Source organism: Fukomys damarensis, unplaced genomic scaffold (assembly GCF_012274545.1).
Source record: "Fukomys damarensis isolate Sample0158 unplaced genomic scaffold, DMR_v1.0_HiC HiC_scaffold_25, whole genome shotgun sequence".
NCBI lineage: Eukaryota > Metazoa > Chordata > Mammalia > Rodentia > Bathyergidae > Fukomys > Fukomys damarensis.
The window spans coordinates 23,265,011-23,286,036 of record NW_022900937.1 but is presented as its reverse complement, the minus strand read 5'-3'; the positions used below and the strand labels follow the sequence as shown (position 1 = coordinate 23,286,036).

The following is a 21,026-nucleotide window of genomic DNA, read 5'->3' as shown; positions in this document are numbered from 1 at the left end:
AGGACGCACAGCCACGCGCCCCACACCAGCGCCCCCAGCCTCCAGCTGGTGCCGCCCGGAGCCATGGTAGCCCCTCTGCAGAGGCCCGGGACACGGACAGGCTCTCTGGAGTGTGCCCCTGTGCGCGCTGCTCTTCCCACGGCCTCGAGGACAGGATGGCTCCTTGCCTGCCCCAGCTCTAGCTTTGTCCATGCTGGCCTGGTCCCGAGCAGGACGGCTCCTCCGATGACACCATTTCGAGGCCAGGGGGTCAGGGCAGGGCAGGGGCGGTGCCCAGGCTGCACGAGGCCTTCCGTTGGGCAAGGGGCATGCAGGACCTTCTGGGGGCCTTACATGGCCAGCCCCAAGCTGGCTGCTGGTGGGCTGGCGCCTTCCCACTCTGAATGAATAAGCAAGCAACAGGCTGTGAGCAGCGACTGGAGGTTTGGGCGCCTGTCTGCCTGCAGGGGCCTCCTCCGCTGGGCCCTATGGCCCGCCGGGTTTTAGCTATGTGGCCTGGCCCACCGCTCCCAGCCAAGCCGCAGAGCTGTGTTGGAGGAAGGGACTGGGGCCCCCGGAGTAGGTGGGAGACCTGTGGGGACTCTGGCAGGTGGAATAGGACAGGGAGTCACCCGGCCCATTCCTCTCTGCGATGAACACAGCATCCATGGTCACTCTTGCTTGCTGGCTTTGCTTCTCCCTGGGCTGCTGGGTTCTGTTTTACAAAGCCTGGGCTTAGAGACACCCTCCTCTTTGCTGGGGCTCCTTGGGGAGATGTAGAACAGGATCCACCCCAGATCTGGACTCCACAGGCAGCTCTTGGACAGGGTACCAGACCTCTGGAACTTCGGCGTTTCTTCTGGATCTCTTTGGCCTTGCTGTGCCATCTGTAGAATGAGTGGTGTCCCTGGGGCTGAGCTGGGCCCATGAGTCCAAAGGAGAAACCAACTTGCACATCCCATGGGGCCTCTGTCCTGCGTCTCTCGGTCCTGCATGGCCTTGGTGCAGCATGAGGGCACACACATAGGTAGGTACAATGAACTCCGGCAGCGGTCTTTCTGAAGATATCTTTTGTTTGTTTTGTTCCACCAGGGGGGATCAAACTCAGGGCCTTGTGCTTACAAGGCAGGTGTGGCACCACTGAGCTAATAAATCTCTGGCTCCATAGAACATTGAAAAAGGAGGAATTAGGAAGACTGTGGTTGTGATTAAGCTGCTGGGTGATCTTTGGTGTATTCCTTCCCCTCCCTGAACTGTCAGCTGCATCCAAATGGAGGGTTAGACCACGTGGTCCCTAAGGGTGCTTTAGGGAATTCTCTGTTCCCTTTGGAGATAAGAGAGATGGGAAGGATTCAAGAAATTCAACTTTATTTGGTGCTCAAGAAATCACACTCTGAATGGTGCTCTTCAGGCCTTAATCTGCATTTTCTGACCTTGTTCTGTAACTCCTGCAGCCCACCTTGGGATAAGCCAGCCACAGTGGACACTCCCTGGGGACAAAAGACCTGCATCCTGCATCCTGCATCCTTTCCAGGCAGTATTTATTCACCCATTGAACTGTTCTTCAGGACAGAAGCTGGGTTCAGGTGACCCTGGGCATTGAGTGTTTGTAATCCAGCCAGGGAGGCAGGGGCTTCTAACCCATTTCTGGTCAGCTGTCCCTCAACACAGACACCTTAGCTCCCCAGCATGGGACTGGTCAGGATTCCTGCTGTGCGTGACTGGTGGGTAGGCTCACTGAGGGCCCGGAACCTGCAGGGTTAAGCCTTCCCTCCCTCTTGCTGCCCCCTGCAGTGTTGGCCTCCACTGCTTGAAATCCCTGGGGTCCTGTAGGGCCCTCCTGCCAGCCAGATGGGCAGCCAGGAGGAGAAGTGGAAACATGCCTCGGGGTACCTCCAGGAGTGAAGGGGAAGGTCAAGGGAATGGAGGAAAGCAGAGGATGGTATGAGGTAGGAGACCCTAAGGCAGGACCCCTTTTCATGTATCAGACAAGGGCTCTGGAGTGGGGAGACCAGGGCATGGCAATCTTGCTCAGCAGCTCTGTGTGCGCCAGCTCTTGGCTTGAAACCCTACCCGGAGCTGGCTCTGGCTCCTTTCTTTTTTCTTAATAAGGTCGGATCAGAGTGAGTCAGAAGAGCCAAGTTTCCTGCTAGGCTCTGTTTGAATAAACTCTGCTCTGAGCAGAGCTGGGCCTCTGCACAGGCTCTGAGGGCCAGCACTGCATCCCTGCCAGCCATCCCTGCTGAGGCTGGATCCCCAGGGTCCACGGCGCCCACAAGATGACTTGAGGCAGGAGCCTGGTGGTTTGGTCACTCCCCAGAGAAGCCCTTACACGTTGCAGTGTTCCCGTCTCATCTCCCACCTGAGGCGATACTATCCTCCTGGTGGCAGATTTGGGGCTGGAATAAGGATTAAAAGCACCCAGCCCAGTGCCAGACATGTGGCCCTTATTTTCTGCCTTTCCTCCTCCTCTTTAGAGAAGGGAGGGGTTCATCACCACAGAGTACCCTCCCCCCATCTTTTCTGTCTGTCTTTGCCCTTCCTGGGCCAGGGTGAAGCCCCGGCAGACAGGGCCAGTCCTCTTCCCTCCTCCTCTCCCTCTGCTTCCAATGGAGGTGCCCACCTCTCCACACACAGGGCAGATTGAAACCTGCAGCGTGGGGGACTTTGAGTGACCTAGGCAAGGCATAAAGGGTGCAGAGCATGAGTCAAGTACAAGGTTGCACTCATCGGGGCCAGAGCTGTCCTGGGGAGACAGAGGTCCTCTCGGCCCTGTCCCTACTGGCTCAAACTGACATCCATGGTTTTAAGGCCCAGGCATAGGGTTGAGGCTCAGTGCCCATTCCTGGCATTAGGAATCAGTCTCAAGGGCTGGAGGGCTGTGCATGCTGCAGTACTTTTCAAAGCACCTACTATGTGCTCTGTCCTGTGGCCATGAGGACACGCAGGCCTGGCCAGCAGAAGTTCAGGGAGCAGGAAGGGTTTGAAGAGGGTGCGGATATTTCTGCGGTTGAGGGGAAGGGAGGGGGTGGGCCCTGAGGTACCAGGCTTGGGTACTAGGTCCTCCCTACACATCATGGCCACTGCCTGCCCATCTGGGACATGTGGGTGGGTCCTCAAGAGGGGCCACCACCAGTGGTATTCGTGTTGACTCTGGAATGGAAGCCCCAGACCAGGCAGCGGGCAATGTGGACCCAGGTGCTACTGCTTCTGGAAAGTGGGCTGGAGGAAGTGCTGAGTGAGGAGGCCCAGAGAGCTGGCATGGAAAGAGCTGACTCTGCAGGAGTGGGACCACCAAGTGACCACTGCCAGCTGGGCCCTGTGCCCACCCCTTTCCCACAGCCACATCTGGAACAGTAGTGGGGGGGGAGCTTCAGTCCCCAGAGCCAAGGCAGCCATGGAGGGGGCCCCAGGAGGAGGCTGGAATTCTAGAGAAGACCGGATGTGGGGGAGGTGAAGCTGAAGCCTTCAGAGGGGCAGATAGGGAGGGTGTGGGGTGTGGAGGGGGGCCCATCCTTCTCTAGGACCCAGGAGAATTAGGGAGCTCCAGCCACTTCTGGGTTTCCTTCCTGAGAGTCCTCAGAAAATTGGAAAGGCCGGTGCTGATGGAACAGTCCAGTCCTGGAGGTCAAGCTTGAGGAAGGCAAGAGGCTGATCCCCTCCCTGGGGCCTGCAGAGTGGTGACAGTCCTTGTCTGCACCCCACCCCACCCAGGGCCAGACTAGTGGGGCTGGGGGGTTGGTATTGCAGGAAGGACTCCAGAGGACAGAAGGACTTTGCTGTTAGTGGCTGGGGCGTGCTGGGCGGGAAGAGTCCATAGGCCACAGTCAGGCTTGGGAATGGACCTCAGCCAGTGGCAAGAAGGCCACAGTGCCCCTGCCAGAAGGAGAGTGGCAAAATCAAGGAGGGTGCCAGGCCCTGGGACTACAGCTCCATAAAGACCTCCAGAGCTAGCAGGGAAACTGAGGAAAGAACTCGCTGTTTGTCATGAATAAGACTATGGCAAGGCTAAGGGAAGGCCTTTCTGCCACCTTTAGTTTTGAATTGTATCTTTAACCTTCAGTTGGCTCCCCCCCAGTTTTTCTAGTTAAAAAATTGTTTCCGGTACCCTCCCGCATCTCCATCTTCTCCGTCACCCATTCATTTGTCACCCTTTCTGCATCTCCAAGTCTCCATCTGTCTCCTTCTGTCCCCCTCCCATCCTGCTCTTGCTTGCATGTGCACTCTCTCTCACTTTCTCTCTGCTGATGTCTCTCCCAGTCATCCCTTTATTAGTTTACTCCGATAGTGGGCATGTTCTCGGGTGCCTGCCCGATGCCGGGCCTGTGCTGGGAGTTAGAGAAGCCAGTCCTGCCAGGTCCCAAAGAGCTCCCGGTATAGTGAAGGTGTAAGGGACAGTCCTGGGTGGAGGTGAAGATAAAGACTTGCACTGACTCTTGGAGACCTTTGAGAAGCTCTTCTGTTTCTCTTGGTCTGCCTGTCCATCCATCCAGCTATCTATCTCTGTCCACCAGCAATCTACCATGTTACCTTTGCGAGATGACTTTTTTCTGCTAGGTGCAGGACACTTGACAGTTTGCTTGTTACCCTAGGGGCAGGGCAAATGGTGTGAGGTGAGGGTGGGATGGACAGTGGAAGGGACAGGTCGTTGTCCTTCCCCAACCCAAGGACAGCTGGGGGACAGGGGCTGCCATTTCCAGGGCACAGGAGGGCACAGTGCTGCCCCAGGGAACAAGGAGCCTACTCCAAGGAGTTTCTTTGAAGGAAGTTCTTGGGTGGGTTAAAATGATGGTCATGTGGTTTGGGTTGAGCTCCCGCTCTATGCTACAGACGTAATTTCATTTCTTACCGGTGGCATTTGCTGTAGTCTAATGCACATGTCCCCTGTCCCCAACCCCAGGAGTTCTTGCTAGAGACTGGTTTTTGACCGGCCAGGGTCTGGGAGAGGGAAAGGGCTTCAGGATCATGGAAGGAGGAATAGAGATAGCAGCAATCGCTTTTTAATTTTGTATCACAAAATAAACATGTTAATAATAGGAAATTTAGAATACAGAATAAAAACAGAAGAAACGGCTTCTGCTGTATGTAAGCTTGAGAAAACCGATGTTCCAGGCTCTTGTCCCCGCTCACTTAAGGATAATGGGCTCATGTCACATATGTCGTTTTATGGCTTGTGTAATAATAACTAAGGAGCATTTCCGGTGCCAGGTTGAGTGCCATGACCCACTTGCAGTATGCACATCCACCCTCAGATGAAAGGAGGCCAAGCCTTTGTTTCCCCAGATTCCCTCTGTTGGTGGAAGCAGGGGGCTGGCTCCAGCCTTGGCCCCTCACCTGTCGGGACTTTTCTTCCCCCAGCACTGGACCCAAATCAATTTCGTGCTCATCAACTTCTTTGCAACATGGAGTGTGTTTGTCCAGAAGGACAGATCTTATTTCCAGGGGGGTATATTTGATTCCATAGATGGAGGTATCTGCTTGGTGCTCACTCTCATGAAGTTGAGGAATGGTGTATTAGTCAGCTTCCTGTTGCTGGACAAAAATGCCTGGCACCCAAAATTCTAAGGAGAAGTTTATTTGGCTCATCGTTGGAGATTTCCGTCTGTGGTTGACTGGCTCCAGGGCTGGAACGTCATGGCAGAATGGCAGAGCACAGCAAAGCCGTTTAGCTCATGGTGGTTGAGAACCACTCCACAGAAAGGCAGGGATGAGATCTAGAACCCAAAATCACACCTCTGTGACTCACTCCGGCACACCTAGAAGTGTGCTTTACTAATCTCTTAAGTGGCTCTTGAGCCAATCAAACCGACAGTCCAGCTTTACTGTCACAGATGGTGTCTGCAGCAGGCAGTTTCGGAAATAGCTCTCAAGGAGCCATGCCTTCTGGAAATCACTTGTGTCATCTTCCCATGTGTGGGCTGTATCTCATGACTGGCTTCTAATGGTCAGAATATGGAAGAAAAATCTTCTGCTAGTGGGTCCTAAAGGACTTCAGGCTCTTTCTCTCTCTCTCTCTCTGCCTCTCACTTGACTGTTCAGAGGAAACCAGTTGCCATATTATGGCAAAGAACTGAAGTGGCTTCCAGCCAACAGCCATCAAGGAACTAAGGGCCTAAGCTGGGGGATAAACTGAGCCCTGCAGTGTACCCATGGTGTGAGCTTGGAAGCAAATCTTTCTTCAGTTGAGCCTTGACTAACCCCTTGGTGATAGCCTTGGGAGAGACGAGAGTCAGAGGTCCCCTTTGCCATACGTGGACTCTTCAGAACCTGAGAGAGTAGAGGCTATTGTTTTAAATGGCCAAGTTTCTGCGTAATTTGTTACACAGCAGTAGATAACTAATACAGCCCTTTCTTCCATCATTTTCTCTAGCAAATTATTAGGGTGTAGAAAAGTTATTAATGTTTCTATAGTAATTTTATAACTGACCACTTTACTAAACTCTTCCACTTTGGTTGTTTTGTACTGTATTAGTTTTTCTGGGAAGATAATTCTGAGGATGTAGAGGAAAAGCAAACTCAGTTTCTGTTGCTATATTCTCACAACACAGAACTCTTCTGTGATGAAATATGTGGGGTTCCCCACACCCCAACATCAAGCAAGTGAGCAGTTCTGCAGTGGGTACCAGCTGGGTGTCCTCTACTTCACTTTAATTCTGACACTACCTGTAGTGTTGGATCCCACAGGTTGAGAGCTCAGTCCTGCGAGATGGCGCCCTCTTCAGATGCCAGTCCCACCTGGGCCTCTGGAAGTTCTGAGCAAGACTCTCAAGCAGGGTTTCCATACCTTGTCCTACATCATCCTTCACATGTTCAGTTGTCTAGAACCCCAGGCTTTTTGGTTTTATGGGAGCTTTGTTGCATAAGCGTGATTGATTCCATAGGCCACTGGTGATCAACTGAACCTTCAGCCCCTGTTCCCTCCCTAAAGGCCGAGAGGGTGGGGCTAAAAATCCTATCCTGTTAGTCCTGCCCTGGTCCTACCAGTGACCAACCCCCAAATGAGGACCCAGCTGTCAGCTCATGGGCATATAAGCCATTTTGGAGATTTGGAGGACATTTTTTATGCCAGGGAATGCAAAGACCAAGAATACATTTCTCAGTATCACAACAGTCATATTTACAATAATTTGTTTTCCTCTTCTTTGATCTCTAACTGTATTAGGATCTTTAAAACAAGGTTAAGTGAAAAGGTAGTTTAAACATTTGTCTTGATCTCAGATTTAATAGGTATGTATTTACTATCTTGGTTATTAGATGTTGGTTTTATTATTATTTATTATTATTTTCTTTGTGAGGTACTGAGGTTTGAACCCAGGGCTTCATGTATGCTAGGCAAGCACTCTACCACCAAGCTATATCCCCAGCCATTTTTATTTTGAGACAGGATTTCCCTAAGTTGTCCAAGCTGGCTTTGAACTTTCCATCCTCCTGCCCCAGCCTCACGCGTAGCTGGTATTCCAAGGATGTGCCACCACACCCAGCTGAGATTTCATATTTCTTGTGAACGGAGTATACCTTGTCTTCTGAATATGTCTGGCATATAAAATAATCATTTTCTTTTTTGACCTATTGCTGTGGGGAATTTACTTACTGCAGTTCTGCTATAGAACTGCCCATGCCTTCCAGCAATATTTGCTTATGGTGTATTCCCTTAATGTATTGTTGGACATATGTTTGATTTAATCAGATTGTTTTTCTCAGGACTTGAGGATCTCTATGAATGAGACTGGTGGGTGACTCACTTATTCTGTCTTTGTCCCATTTTCTGGTTTTAGCTTTAAGGTTATTTATTTATGTTGGTACCGGGCATTGAACTCGGGTCCTTGCACTTGCAAGGCAGGCCACCGAACCGCTGAGCTAAATCCCCGGCCCTAGCATCAAGGTTATTCTGACTCCACAAATAGAACTGAGAAATGTTTGAGTCAGGGCTCCAGCAAGAAACACCCACCTACCTAAGCTGAGTTTGCTAAATAGGCTTTAATGATCTACTTGTACAAGTTTGTATCTGGCTCAGAACAAACAAGGGATGGCTGGGCCACGGGCTTTTGAGAGGAAATAGAAAAGAGCTCTGGACCAGTATAGCTCTGTCAAGGAGCCTGGGAAACTCCCCAGGGCCTGTGCCTTTCATTACCACCGGCTGTGCCACCACGAGGTCTCCATAATGAGCTCCCAGGGAGGTGACAGCTGTAATTAGCTGCTGTGGTCGGTGAGGGACTGTGTGACCTAGCCCTCCATTCTGGTGGCCTTGGAGCTGAATGGATCTTAAATTTGTTACTTTTTCCCTTCATTGCCTCCACCTTTCCCTTTCCTGAAGTCTCCAGGCTTCCCCTGGTTTGAGGCACCAGCTCCAGCTCTGTTCGTGGGGACTGCAGGCTACGCTGTGGTCAGCAGAGGGCGCCAAATCCTCTTCCCACAGTAAAACCAGGCAGTGAGGAGGAGGGGAAAGCCCCTTGGCCTTGGGGCAGAGCTGCTGCTCCTACCAGGTCTTTGACCCGCCCTTCTCCATCTCTGGGGTCTCCTCACCCATTGGGTCTCCGCAGTTGCACCTGAGCCAGCAAATGTGCATATGCCCATGTGTGTGTGATGTCTTGTCTCCCCAGGAAGCAGGTCTGATCGTGGTGTCCAAGAAGAGGTCAAGGTCAGGGCACAGGGACAAATGGAGGATTGCCATGAGTTCCAGGCCTATAGTGAGTTCAAGATCAGCCTGAAATACATAGCAAGACCCATCTCAGAAACTGAACCAACAAAAAACCCACCGATTTTGCAGGCTTCTTGGACAGAAGCTGTAAATGTGTCATCCTGGGTGGTCATCCAAGCAGTCCCATGAGCTAAGTGACATTAGCCCCATTGTACAGACAAGTATAATGAGGATCAGAGGGGTTCAATAATTTGCCTGAGGCCACACAGCTAGAAAGTTGTGAAGCCAAGATTTGAACACTAGCCTCTTTGATCCCAAAGTTCGTGCCAGGTTTATACCTCTAAAGCTACTCCCACTCTCAGACTCCACTGAAGATGGGCTTGAGAGCAGCCCATGAGAAGCAGCAGGCTTGTGGCTGTAATGACTGAGCTGAGAAATTAATGTTGATGGACAGTTTGTGGCTGATTGCTAGAAGTGAAAGAATAGGGGACTATATTTAGCTGTTTGCCATGGGCAGGTTAGCTGCTGGGGAGTAAAGACCTACAGAGGGAGGCAGGGACTGTGACTCTGCTGTCCATCCCTGATAGGAGTCCTTGCCCTTTGCCTGGAACAGTGGCTGGTAGGGCCACTTGATAAGAAGCGAGGGCCTGACCATATCTCCAGCCTCTCTCCACCTTGTCCTGCTGCTTTTGCCTCCCAGCTACCTCCACTCCCTACTTTGCCTCCCTGTCCTTCACAGTAGGCAGCACAGAGATCACAAGCGTCGAGCAGGACTCCGCTTCCTGAGAAGGTAGTGGGGAATCATCAGTTCATAGCCACAGGGCCTGTCTGTTATGGAGCATAGGATAAACTTCCCTCTCTCTGTCTGAGTAGTTTAAACTCAGAAATGACACCAAACTGGGCCCCAGGAGACTCATCTAGGCCACCCTGTCCATGTTGTGAGTGACCAGGGCTCAGTCACTTCCCTTGGGTTTCCTTGCCTGAGACCCACCCCCATTCATCAAGGCAGTACATGTCTTCCCAGGCTGCTCTGCCTGGATGGGGTGGCCCAGGACTTGGGGGCAGAGGCAGGGAAGGACCCCAGCATGACTTTCTTCCCTCAGGTCACTGATTCTGCTCTGCCCCTTCAGCAGGGACCTGGAACAAATGCTAGACACCCGTAGACGTGCTCAGGATTCATCCTGCTAGGAACCACAGGTTGGTGGGGTCGGGGAGGTATGTGAAGGCCACAGTGGCCCTCAAATGGGAAAAAAGCCTTGGTCTCTAGCCACTGCTAATTTTCACAGCATCCATTCTTCAAACATGACAAATCTTGAGCTCTCAACATGATGGCACTGAACATAGAATTGGAAAAGACGTGCAAATTTGATTTTTTTTCAAGCTACTGCCGGCTGACCTGAGCACATGTCAAGCAAGAGAAAGGACCTGAATTGAGGACCCTGACTTCAAGAATGTCCTGAATTCAGCAGTTCAGAGCCACCAAATAGACCCCTAGATCTGTACAACCCCTTCCAAAGTTCATTTGAGAAGAGAGAATTAAAACATGACTCAAGGGAGCATTAGGAGAGATTTTTTTTTCAAGAAACAATCAAGACATTTAGCAATTTAATTGCTTAAATATTTTTCACCTAATTTAAAAGCACTCATCATGTGAGTAATTGGGCAATGTATTATAGAATTACTCAGGGATTTAATGCCTAAATTGAGGAAGCAAACATTTGCATCTTCAGTTGATTGACACCTAAGGAGGATCGCCTGACAGCTGGGGGAGGAGACGCAGGAGACCTTGTCCCAGGTGGATGCTGGGCCTCTCTTGCAAGTTGTCCATTTATCATGGGCCCTGACACTGTAGAAACAGAACTGTTGTCAACTGGGGCTGGCTGGATCACCTTCAGGCCCTGTCTTGCTGCTACTATCTTTGTAGTCATTTGCGGTTTGTGCTCTTGTGGCTGGATTCTTTCTAAACAGGGGTGCCTGCACACACTTGGCCCTTATAGTGCCATCCCATGGGCTCTTCTTGCTCTGATTCCCCCCTCCCCTGGCTGTGCTCTGGTCTCTGACTGATCCACATCCATCTCAGTGCCTTGGTACCACATGGACACCTCCCCCTCCAAGCTGATTGTGCCACCTCTTGGGGAACATTCAGAGCTGGGACCTGGGCTGTGAACCCGGAGACTTGGGACCTCCTTATACCTGGGCCACAAGCTGTGCAGAACTTTCTGAAGAAAGTGAAATGACTGATTTGTAGGACTGGCCAATTTCTGTGCTATAAATGCTCCCTGTAGCCAATTTCAAATTCTCAGCATGAGGACAAAACTAAGCACTGTCCTGGGAAGCAATGCACTCGCTTGGTTCTTTAGGCCCTGAGTTTAGCAGGGCCCTGGGCAGGGGAGGGGCTTCCCACCTGCCTTCAGAGCCTGTGAGGATCACCAAGGACACATGACAGGGGCAGGCTGCCTTGTGAAGAGACTTGGAGGAGGCTGATGGCCTGGTGCCAGGCAGGAGAACAGCAGTTCGGTTGTGAGGCCTGAGTGGCATCCTTTGATTTGAGCAGCAGAACATTGCTGGTGACTTTGAGGAGAGCAGACTTGGGGATAGGGGCAGAAGCCAGAGGAGGGGTGCGTGATGTTTCCACGTTATTCAGAAAAGCGTGAAACTGTGGGATGGAGCCTGGCACGGGGAATGGGATGCTGGGCACTGGCTGTAGGTTGCTTGCAGACAGCGAGAGCAAGCAGGTGGCTCGGCAGGAGCAGCAGCCTGTCACCCGCCCTGCTGCCAGACCTGGATTGGTGAAGCGTAGGTGGGAAACCCCCCAGAGCACCCCGATTCGGACTCAGCAGCCAGAGTCCCCAGCTGATCCTAGGCAGCTGATCAAGCCAGGGACTCACCTTGCACTTCCATTCTCTCTGGAGCTCAGCATGACCCAGTTCTGCAAGCGTTTATTTGATTGATTGGAAGCAGACAAGGCCCCTGCTCTCCAGGATGGTAGACCCCGTGCCAGGCATCACCCAGGGCAAGAAAATGAGGAAGCTCTAACTTCATTCTCCAGGGCATATGTAGGCGTGCAAGGGTGGGCGTGTGCAAGGGACAGGTATGTGCCCCACAGAGTAGCAGCAGAGTCTTGAAGAGTGACTACATTTAAAGACAGAGAAAAGGTGAAAGGTATCATGGGCCCCAGATGGGTATCTAGCCTGCTCCTTCCTGGACACTGGAGACTGAGCCCCCAGGAAGAAGGGCTCCTGCTGCTATCCTCTGTGGAGGCAGAAGGAAGATGGTGCAGGAAGCAAGAAGGGCCACCATCAGCAGGCAGCAGCTTCCTGAGGTTAGGTTTCTGGCTCCTGTAGGCCGGGTGCCCGCACCACCACTATCCACATGGATTCCTGTACCTGGGAGTGTTACCTGAAAGGGACTTTGCAATGTGATTATTAGGGAATCAAGAACAATTTTATGTGTGTGTGTGTGTGTGTGTGTGCGCGCGCGCTGGGATTGAACCTGGGACCTTGTACGTGCCAGGCAAGTGCTACCATGTGTGTGCGCGCGCTGGGATTGAACCTGGGACCTTGTACGTGCCAGGCAAGTGCTACCACGGAGCTCCTTTCTTGGGATCTTAAAGTGGTGGGTTGGGGGTTATCCCGGATTACTCAGGTGAACCCCAAGTGCAATCACAAGGGTCCTTCTAAAACAGAGCAGAGGTCAAAGAGAGAGGACAAGGCAGTAGTGGAGGGTGGGGGGATACGAGCAAGGAAGCCTGAGCCAACAGCGGTAGGGAGGAGGCACTGAGAAACCTGAAAAGGCTGGGAAACCCCTTGTCCCCAAGAGCCTCTCCGAGGAACCAAGCCTGGCCCATACTTGGGCTGTAGCCCAGTGGGGCCAATCTCAGACTCCTGGCCTCCAGAACCACAAGAGAGCAAGCCCCAGTTGTTTTAAGCTGCTGAGTTGTAGCAGTTTGTTGCAGAGTCCAGAAAGCAGAGTGCAGTGAAGGTTTGCACGTGAGACTATGAGTGGGGCCGGGAGTGGTGGCTCACGCCTGAAATCCAAGCGCTCAGGAGCCTGAGACCAGAGATTGCTGTGAGTTCAAGGCCAGCTTGGACTGCATAGTGAGACCGTCTCAAAAAAAACAAAAACAAAGAATGTGAGTGTGGAGTCCCTTCCCCTATGGGGGCCAAAGCAGCAGAATTGGGCCAGGGCAGCCACATGCAATGAAGGTGCCCTTGCTTCTCTGGGGAGCTGTGGTCTGCTGTGTCCTACAGAACTTCGCCCCCAAGAGTGGAGGAAGAGAGCCCGGCTCCTGCACTTGTGTGTTGTTGAGTGGGGCTCCCTCTGCGGGGCAGGTGGCCCTAGGTGAGGCAGCTGCTCAAGTAGGGACTCAACTGTGAGCCCCAAAGCTCTCACTCTGGTCCTGAAGGGCCTCTGCCACACTGTGCCATGTCCCCCAGAGCCAGGCCAGAAGGATCTCTCTTTGCCTGTTCCTCGAGGCTGCAGGCCTGGAACTTTGCCAGCTTTCTACCATCCTGGGTGTCCTCACCTACTGGGAAGCTCCATGATACGCCCACATCTCTCACTGAGCAAGAATGGGGTGCTGCCCCAAGTTTCTAGAATTGTCATAGAGTGTTCTACCTTCTAACTTTAGCCCTAGAAATAGCCCTTGCTGTTCACAGATGAGAAAACCTATTCTCAAAAGGGAGGAAGAAGTGCCCGAGGTCAGGGCTGTCCCTGCCTGCCTGCCTGCCTGGTGCCCCTTCCCTGTGTTTTACCTTTCATTACCCACTGTTGTTTATTAGCTGTGTGATCTGGAGCAGCTTGCTTGACTTCTCTTGGTATCAGATTTTGTTTTAGAAAACACAACTCTGATCTGTCTTTTCTCTCTCTGGGGTCTCATTTCCCTTAGCCCCAGGAGAGACTTTCATACAGGCTTTGTCCCTGGGCCTGTGTTCTGGTTTCTACTTAGATGTCCCCAAAACCTCATGCACTCAGAATCTGGGCTTTTGGGGGCCTTTATAACTGGTCCCTTCCAATTCCCCTACTATATAAGACTGCTATAAGATCCTATGCTTTGTGTGCTGGGCTCCACTAAGAGGAAGTGAGTATTAAAATCCCCACACCAGGCTCTTTCACTGGGTGCCATCTGCCCAGAGCTGCATCTGCCCAGAGGGTGCAGCCTTGCTTAATGCTTATTAAAGCCCCATATCCGTTCACCATGATTCTGGAATTATGGACTGGCATTGCAGGAGCTCAGACACTAGCATCCGGAGCACAGCAATAGTGGGGGGTGTTAGCAGGAAGTGAGACCATGTCTGTCTCAAAGTTTCCATCCCAGAAACTCCTGATCCCATGAAATGCCCCCTCCATGGGTGCTTCCAGGGGAAGACGTAGGATTCCCAGGTGCCCTCTCCAAAGTGCAGGCCTCTGGCATGGAAGTCTCCACCCAGGCCAAGTCCACTGGAGCAACCACAGAAGGCAATAGATGTGTCCCCGCCCATGTTTTGCAGCAGTGGTTACTCCCTTGCTAGCCTCCCTTGCCAGCCCTTGTATGGACCCAGATGAATGTACCCTCAACCCCCACTTAGAGTAGAAAGATGTTTTCCCACCATAAAACAGGTGAGTGTTTAGAAATTGAAGATCCTGGGTGTGGTGGTGCACACTTGTAAGCCCAACACTTGGTAGGATGAGGCAGGAGGTCGGCCATAAGATCAAGGCCGGCCTGAACTACAGTCCAACCCTGTTGCAAAACAAAAAATTAACTGGAGCTATGAGAAACTGCCTCTGACTCCAGTCCCCCTAGATGGGCACTGGTCCCACAGACGGGTCTGTGGACAGTGACGGCATGGCTGGCACAGGGTCCCTGCTGGTGGAGCAGCTCCCTGGTCATGTCTGGCATCTCTCTGCATGGGAAGCAGGAGCCAGTGGACCCAGACAGAGACCAAAGCCCAGATATTCTCCAGCTGGCCCTTATCATTTGGACAGATGACTCAAGGTCCTTGCCCTTCCGGGCCACCCTGGATAGATGCAGACCATCATGTGGGCTATTAGGGTGATTGTTACCACTCACAGTAAATCACGCTGGACCACAGTGAGTGTGTGTGTGCGCTTGTCTGTGGGGTGTTGGAAGACGAATCCAAGCCAGGAAAGGGGCGTGGAGGAGTGCATGGTCCCCACTGTGCCTGTCCAGAGGGCTCTGGGCAACTTCTGGGAGATCCCTATGGCTCCAACTGGTCCAAACTTCCTCTCCAAGTCTGGACAGCTCAGGACCTCTGACAGCTATGAACATCTTTGCCCCATCCTGCCCCTCAAACAGTTCTAGCCAGCGGGGGGTTTTGTCTTTCCTACATCCTGTGATCTGCTGACACGTGGGAGCATAAGGACCTACCCAGTGACTCAGGCAGGGCAGCGTGCCCCCACTCCTAGGAAAGGCCTGCCTTCCCGTGAAGGAGGAGCGCCCTCTGCAGGATATCAAGGGAAACTGCAGGTTCCATGGAAAGGAGGCGAGGTGGCTTATTGTAGAGGAGGCTGCACCTTGTGACTGAGGGGAGCCAACGATCCTGAGAGGTTCTCTGTTGTTGCTTCTGGGGTTAAAGAATAAACAGTAATGAACCGCTTCTCAGCCTTTTGGCTAAGATCAAGTGAATCAATAGTAATGGTGCACTTGACTCCAAGCGTGTTCTGGCTGTGATGGGTGATTTTTGGTGTCAACTTGACGGCACTGAGGAAAACCTCAACACTTGTAAAGCATTATTTGGGTGTGTGTATGATGGCGTTTGCAGAGAGTAGCATGTGAGTGAACACACTTGGTGGGAGACAGTCCACCCTCGATGTGGATGGGCACCATCTAGTCGGCTGGGGGGCCGGGGAGAACAGGTACAGAGGGTGAATTGGTCTCATTGGAAGCTGGGGTGGACTCTTATTCTGATGCCTTGGACATCAGAACTCCAGGCCTTTGGGCTCCAGGACTCACACTGGTGGTCCCTGATTCGCAGGCTCCCAGCCTTGAGCTGAGAGTTCCAGCAGCAGCTTCTGTGGCCTTTGGACCTGGTCTGAGCCGTGCTCCCAGTGTCCCAGACTCTAGCTTGTAGCCAGCCTGTTGTGGAACTACTCGGTCACCATAACTGCACGAGCTGCCCCTGGCATGTGCATTCTCCATCGGCTGTGTCTCTGTAGGGCCCTGAACCAACTCACTGACACTGTTCTCCTTGTGACTTCCACCCTCGCCTCTTCATCGGCACCCTTTCAACAATGACCTTAACACCTCTGTCAACCCCAGTTGGTCCCCGGATGACATCCAGTGTCACCTCCCCTGTGTCACCCCTACCAGTACCTCCACAGAACTTGTCCTTACCGTTACCGCTATTGCCATCTCTCCCAGGCCCGTTTTTACCTTTGCTCTCAGTGTGACTATTATTCATGTCACCACTGTTACCAGGAAGTTCACCACCTTCACCTCCACCTTTGCCATCTCCTCAACTACAGGCACCTTGACCTATCATGAATGGAAAATGCTCGAAGTTGGAATGCGCCTAGTGCCTCTAACCGATGGAGCATCATGGCATGCTGTAGAGTGTGGGTTGTCACCCCTTTGTGATCCCAAGGCTGACTGGAGGGCGAGTCTGGTGGCTGCTTCCCAGCATCATGAGAGAAAGTGGTGCTACATATGGCTAGCGTAAGGGGAGATCAAAGTTCAGGTTCTGAAGTGTGATTTTCTACTTCTATCACTTTTGCACCACTCTAAAAAAATTGTGTGTAGAACCTTCAAAAGCTAGGGAAAGTCTGTCATTAGTGGCTATCATCTCCACCATTACTTCTCCCATTACTTCCACCTTCGCCACCACACCATGGTCTCCTTTAAAGCTTAGTGCCTACTACTGAACCTGGCAGTTGGATGAGGAGCCCAGTCAGAAAGGAACATCCTGCCTGGTTGACAGACACCCACATCTAGGCCTCTCAGAGTATCAGCAAGCCAGGTATCCGAACAATTCTTCTTAACCTGCAAGGCGACCCTTCCTCAGGATGTTTCTGACAGGAATTGATTCAACCCTCCTTGTCAGCCATGCTTATACCTAAAGAGACAGCTGCTGCCTGGTTGAAGGATGGAGGCCGTTAATACGGGGCTGCCCTTATTTGCATAATGATGCATATATTTGCATACACTTGCTCACAGCCTCTGAATGCTGCGCTGTGGGTGTCCAGGTACCATTTGCATATCTCTGCAGGTGAGGGTCAGGCCTTTGAGACTCGGGCGCTTATTAATTCCCCCAAGAGATCCTCTTTTGTGCTGGTTCAGAAAGCTTGGAATGCTTAATTGCAGAGTCATTCAATGGAAGGGCTCTGAGGTAGGGAGGTGGGAAGGCCCAGTTCAGAGTCCATAGGGAGGGCAGCAGGAGCTTTGGGGTGGCTTAGGGAGGAGCACTGATGACAGCACTTTTTCCCTCCATGTCACTTCAGGACAGCACCCTGCATGGCCACTCCTGCCCTCTCAGCCAAAATCCACTTGCTGGGAGACCTGGAGCCAGTCCCTCCCTGTCCCCAGCAGGCTTGGGACTCCTGTCTGGAAGGAAGGGGTCAGTCCCAGCAGATCACTACTCCCCTCCATCAGGATCCTGTGCTTACTCACAGGTTCTCATCCCTGACTGCACTTGGTAATTACCTGGGGAGTTTTTTAAAAATATCAGCACCCTGGTCCCACCCCTGGCTATTCTGGTTTAATCAGAAAGCATCAGTTATTTTTAAAAAGTGCTTCTGAGGCTTCTCACCTGCAGACTGAAAGCTACTGCTTGGAACTCCTCCCACCACAGCTCACCTGGCCCCAGTGTCAGGCAGAACAAATAAACCTAGTGCTGCTGTCTTGAGTCTCGGGGATCATTCTTCGCCTCTTGGGTGAGGTGGCTGATGGTCAACATGTGACAGGACAGCCCTGTCTTGGATCCTCCCATTCCCTTGTAACCCTGGTGCTCCAGCCCGGTTCTCATCCTGGAGAAGGAATGTAGCCATTGTCCACAGCCGTCTGGTGTTGGTTTTATGAAAATATGCAGTGGGTGCCCCTCTCGAGGGCCTGCACTCTATTTGAGTGTGTACCCTAATTTCTGCTTCATTCTACCTTTTCTACCTTTTTAGCCTCTTACTGATGAATCCTGAAAGTTCTCTGGGATGGAATTCAGTGAACCTATACCCTCCCTCATGATGAGTTAAGTTCCCCAGCTCCACTTCGGGAAACCACCCTGGACTCTGTGTGGTGACATTCCCCGTGGTAAGCCAGCTCCAGGAGGTGAAGAGGTATCGGGAAAGATGATGCCTCATTAAACGACAAATCCATCTTCCTGTATCTCAGAGCGAGAGTTCTGATGCCTCGTTAGGCAAGGTCAGTGCCTCCCAACCAGGGCTGAAGCCAGCCGTAAGAAAACAGACTTTCGGCGACGGGGCGGGTCGCAGAGCTGGATTGGCTGCAGCGGGTGGAGACACGTCAGGCAGGGTGGCCCAAGCCGCGGGAGCCAACTCTGCGTGGCTCGGTCGGTGGGTTCCAGTGTCCCTGGTGAGGAGGAGGGGTCCTCGGGCCATGCAGCCCTCTGTCGCCATCGCCGCTACTGCCTGGACGCTCCTCCCTGCCCCTCGTCGCCCCCCCCGCCCGCATTCCAGCCCACCATAACGAAGAGCGAGAAGTCTTTCAACCAGAGCCTGGGCCTGGCCGAGTGGAAGCTGTTCCTGTACAACCCGACCACCCGAGAGCTCCTGGGGCGCGCCGCCAAGGGCTCGGTCTATGAAGTGCTATATTTTCAGTGGCCTGCTCCTATTCTGGGGCATGACTCAGTAAATGCTCTGCTCTGGAGATCTGATTATCCCATCTTGAGGGTCTTAACTATAGGGGAGAAGGTCGTGCAGGAAATGCAAGCCAGTGGTGGGTGTGGCAGCGCAGACCAGCAGGAGCAAGACAGGGCTTCCTGGATGGTCTAGGAAGTAGTTACGTAGAAGTTTGATCTTGCTCTTCTACCTGGTTTTTTATGGGTTCCTGGCTGCACTCTAATTGTTCATAATGTGGACTGTGCTTCAGACTCTGAATGATGAGGTTCCAAAATATGACCAGATTCCTAGTCCAGGACTTACAGTTTTTCCAAAACCAGTGCTGTGTTGGAGAATACATTTAGTATGTCTAAGTTCCTATGAAGGGTACATTAAAGACCTTAAGTTTCTAAAGTCATGTTCTTTAGAAGAACAGGAGAATCTTGTCGGCTGTACCAATGGAGCACTTTTTGAAGAACAGAAGTGTCCAGATTATGTTTCATGTCAGTTTCCTGATTTCTTACTTCAAGCATGCAGTGATAGAAATGACCCTGCTTTTGGCCATTCCCAAGGACATTCTTGAATTCTTGTGAAAATGCATAGAATAACTGGATTAAAGCCTGAAGGATCACCAAGGATAAGACTGTATTTCTAAGGATGAAAACACAGCACTTGTATCAATTTATCCTAATCATGGAATACTAAAAGTATTTTCCTTGTTATGGAAAGAAACCCCATGTTGGCTATCTCCAGCCATTGGTGGCTGTCCACGTCTCCTTTGAGGACCACAGTAGAGTGCAAAATTGAGGGATCAAGGAACCTAAGAAATGAGGACGATTATGACAAGTTTTTGAGAAGAGTTGCCTTTAAAATCACAGCATGCACATAGTCTGAGTAGGGTGTCTCTGAAGGGTCAATGTTGTGTCGTCTGTCTTCATTTTGTGTCTGCTGGACCTGCCATTCTAGAATGCTAGGACCACCTAGGAAAAAGGTAGCGCTGCCTGACCTGGGCATGGTGCCTTCCAACTCAGTGTTCAGTGTCCTCCAAAGTGGCTGCCTGCTGCCTCTGCTGCCCTTTGAACCAGTGTCTGGTAGCCGGATAGGGACCAGTGAACATGGATCCTGGGTGGTTGCATGGGTGGGGGTCTTGTCCTCTTTTTGTAATGTGGTTTAATTGCCAAGTGTCTAAAGCTTAATGTGCTGTGTAGTGAAGATATTTTATGGACCTTAACACTGGTTAACTCATATTTTGATGCCAACAAAGTTTTAGGGGCAAAATGGTACCTGGCCAACGTGAGGTGACTATGGCTGAGAGAATGTGGGTGGAGAAACTCTGTATGTGAAGAAGAAAAAAGAATAAAAGCAGATCTGAAAGTGTCACCTTGGGTGTTTTGCAAAATTATTTTTCACATGTTGTTATCTGTGGATCTCTAAGAGTACAAACTTTTTGTTGTAAAACATGTTTTTTAAAAAGCTGCTAGGATTATTTTCATGTTGGAACCGAGTCTGTTATAGATTAATGGATTCAGATCATTAAAAAACATTTTTAGAATAGAATGAACATGCACCTAATTTTTTATGAAATTAAATTAATGAGTCTTAAATTGTATAATAGTTTGTGAAATATCTTGTTACTACTTTTATTTAGCAGACTGTGGACTCTAAAAAAAGATTTAAATTGTGGGAAAAAAACCCCATAAAACAGACCTTCAGCCCTTTACACCGAATAGTTTCTCTCATGTGAAAAGCTATAATAGTACGTAAGATCCTACTGAGATAATTGACCATGTGCTACCGGAAGAAGAGGGCTAAAGGTGTAGGGAAAATGGGAAGGGTAGGGGAAAGACAGTAAGGGAAAAGAAAAATGAAAAAATGGAAATAAAATGTCTGTAAATGGGGAGGGGAGAGAGGGGGTGAAGGGAGGGCAGGGACAAGGGGAAAAAATGAGAACCAAGACCTGTCATGTAAAGGTACAAGATCCCAATGATGAATGTAATTGTACTGTATACCTAAAATGTACCAATAAACTCAATAAAAGAAAAATGGAAAAATTCTAAGGCGGGGGGAATGAGTTAGGATAGAAGAAATAGGTAGAAAGGAGAAAAGGAAAATTATAATTTAAATATTGTACTTTTGAAAAGACTGCAACTTTAGGACACAGTCTAAGTAACCTAGGATTATCTGTATCAATGGTCTCTAGATTTGTGTATAGTTCTTTTCTTCCATGACCATTATACCCCAAATCCTTTCAAGATGCTATTGGTTCATAAATCCGTTTAGTTGATAAAGAGGAGGAGCCTTATCTTAAAGGAACAGATTGAGAGTTCAAAGAATGTTTTTAAACAAAACATCTTAGATGTCCCATCAAAAACAACAACAACAACAACAAAAACCCAACAGGGGCAGCCCATGCATTTCATCTGTGAAATGGGCCATTGTCTTTCTATGGGCATCCATCCTTTCCTCCTGTAAACCAAGAGGGAACTTCTTAGAGGCCCACAAATTTCACAGACTTCCCCGCTCTAGAAAAACATAAATATCCTCAGCTCCAGAAAATAATGTACCTCTCTCGAGAGCCCATACTCTATGGGTGTACTCTAATTTCTGCCTGATAAACTTCTTGTGCCTCTTAAGCCATACCCAA

General features: G+C 50.8%; 1 long non-coding RNA gene and 1 pseudogene across 2 annotated transcripts; both read left to right on the top strand.

The window, feature by feature from the left end:
* Nucleotides 1-794: 794 nt before the first annotated feature.
* LOC104864171 lies at nt 795-10,119 on the top strand. Of its 2 annotated transcripts, none has more exons than XR_004514340.1 (5): nt 795-1,006; nt 1,434-1,565; nt 8,580-8,666; nt 9,721-9,814; nt 9,999-10,119. It is a non-coding gene; the product is annotated as an uncharacterized LOC104864171 (long non-coding RNA). The 2 variants fall into 2 exon arrangements; XR_004514341.1 differs by lacking the exon at nt 9,999-10,119 and adding an exon at nt 9,904-9,992.
* Nucleotides 10,120-17,950: 7,831 nt separating this feature from the next.
* Nucleotides 17,951-19,753, top strand: LOC104864726 (annotated as a pseudogene).
* The last annotated feature ends 1,273 nt before the right edge of the window (nt 19,754-21,026 follow it).